The sequence below is a fragment of the Oncorhynchus tshawytscha genome, unplaced genomic scaffold (assembly GCF_018296145.1).
Source record: "Oncorhynchus tshawytscha isolate Ot180627B unplaced genomic scaffold, Otsh_v2.0 Un_contig_10596_pilon_pilon, whole genome shotgun sequence".
Taxonomy (NCBI): Eukaryota; Metazoa; Chordata; class Actinopteri; order Salmoniformes; family Salmonidae; genus Oncorhynchus; species Oncorhynchus tshawytscha.
In genome coordinates this window covers 22,501-25,276 of record NW_024609096.1, presented here as the reverse complement: position 1 = coordinate 25,276, position 2,776 = coordinate 22,501, and positions in this window count along the sequence as shown.

Genomic DNA, 2,776 nt, shown 5'->3' with positions numbered 1-2,776 from the left:
TGAAAAAGGATCTCAACTTTATTGCTCGTCGTCATTTAGAGTAATAGATGATCAGATGCATAATAATAATAACAATAACAATAATAATAATAATCCTGTTCCACAGCAATCTCATCACAAGGAAACAACACGTCTAGACGGTTCCACGGGTTCTAGTTGTGGTAAATAAAATAAAAAACACAGACCCAGTCCGGTCCACATAGTAACATCAATAATAGAAACCAACGCTTCTATTCTGCCCAAACCCGGGTTCGTGACCTTTCACCCTTTTTCATAGCAGGAAGGAACCAACACTTCTATTCTGCCCAAACCGGGGTTTGTGACCTTTCACCCTTTTTCATACCAGGAAGGACCCAACACTTCTAATCTGCCCAAACACACACACACACACACACACACACACACACACACACACACACACACACACACACACACACACACACACACACACACACTGATTAATTTGTAAATCGGAGGGTCCGGGGAACATTTTCAGTAGCCTAGGGTCCGGGGAACATTTTCAGTAGCCTAGGGTCAGGGAACATTTTCAGTAGCCGAGGGTCTGGGAACATTTTCAGTAGCCTTTTCAGTAGCCTAGGGTCTGGGAACATTTTCAGTAGCCTAGGGTCTGGGAACCTTTTCAGTAGCCGAGGGTCTGGGAACATTTTCAGTAGCCTAGGGTCTGGGAACATTTTCAGTAGCCTAGGGTCTGGGAACATTTTCAGTAGCCTAGGGTCTGGGAACATTTTCAGTAGCCTAGGGTCTGGGAACCTTTTCAGTAGCCAGGGTCTGGGAACATTTTCAGTAGCCTAGGGTCTGGGAACCTTTTCAGTAGCCTAGGGTCTGGGAACATTTTCAGTAGCCTAGGGTCTGGGAACATTTTCAGTAGCCTAGGGTCCGGGAACATTTTCAGTAGCCTAGGGTCCGGGAACATTTTCAGTAGCCTAGGGTCCGGGAACATTTTCAGTAGCCTAGGGTCCGGGAACATTTTCAGTAGCCTAGGGTCCAGGGAAATGTTGTCCCCGGCAACTTTTAATCGTTTTTAAATTGCAAAAAAAGTAACAATTATTTTTCACACCACGATACCACACACACACACACACACACACACACACACACACACACACACACACACACACACACACACACACACGTTAAAACACGTTAACACACACATGCTAGGGCCAGAGTGATGGTGTTTGGTCAGTAGTGTTGAAGATCTAACCTCAGGCTGCCTCATGGATCCATCCCCATTGTTCCATCCTCATGGATCCATCATCATGGTTCCATTCCCTTGGTACCACCCTCATGGTTCCATCATCATGGTTCCACCCTCATGGTACCACCCTCATGGTTCCACCCTCATGGTTCCATCCTCATGGTTCCATCCTCATGGATCCATCATCATGGTTCCACCCTCATGGTTCATGGTTCCACCATGGTTCCATCATCATGGTTCCACCCTCATGGTTCCACCCTCATGGTTCCATCATCATGGTTCCATCCTCATGGTTCCACCCTCATGGTACCACCCTCATGGTTCCATCATGGTTCCATGGTTCCATCCTCATGGTTCCACCCTCATGGTTCCATCATGGATTCATCATCATGGTTCCATTCTCATGGTTCCATCCTCATGGTTCCATTCTCATGGTTCCATTCCCATGGTTCCATCCTCATGGTTCCATTCTCATGGTTCCACCCTCATGGTTCCATTCTCATGGTTCCATTCCCATGGTTCCACCCTCATGGTTCCATTCTCATGGTTCCATTCCCATTGTTCCATTCTCATGGTTCCATCCTCATGGTTCCATTCCCATTGTTCCACCCTCATGGTTCCATTCTCATGGTTCCATTCCCATGGTTCCATCCTCTCATGGTTCCACCCTCATGGTTCCATTCTCATGGTTCCACCCTCATGGTTCCATTCTCATGGTTCCATTCCCATCCATTCTCATGGTTCCATTCCCATTGTTCCATTCTCATGGTTCCATCCTCATGGTTCCATTCTCATGGTTCCATTCCCATGGTTCCATCCTCATGGTTCCATCATGGTTCCATTCTCATGGTTCCACCCTCATGGTTCCATTCTCATGGTTCCATTCCCATGGTTCCATTCTCATGGTTCCATTCCCATTGTTCCATTCTCATGGTTCCATCCTCATGGTTCCATTCTCATGGTTCCATTCCCATGGTTCCACCCTCATGGTTCCATTATCATGGTTCCATTCCCATGGTTCCACCCTCATGGTTCCATTATCATGGTTCCATCCTCATGGTTCCATTCTCTAGGTTCCATTCTCATGGTTTCATCCTCATGGTTCTACCCTCATGGTTCCATTCCCAGGTACCACCCTCATGGTTCCATTCTCATGGTTCCATTCCCATGGTTCCACCCTCATGGTTCCATTCTCATGGTTCCATTCCCATGGTTCCATCCTCATGGTTCCATTCTCATGGTTCCATTATCATGGTTCCATCCTCATGGTTCCATTCTCATGGTTCCATCCTCATGTTAAGGAGACTGTGGAAAAGGCAATAGAGATGGTTCTGTGGTAAGGAGGTGCCAGTACTGTTGTTGTTGTTGTTGTTGGGAAGGGGGGGTGGATAGACAACAACATGGCCACCGTGCGGAGGAGGAGCTTATCAATATATACATCAATAAATAAAACAAAGCATCATCAATAATTTAATAAGTTAAAGGGGCTCGTCTGTACAGTGTGTCAACAGGGGGTGTGAGGAGGATGTTTGAGGAGGGTGTCTGTGTGTGTGTGTG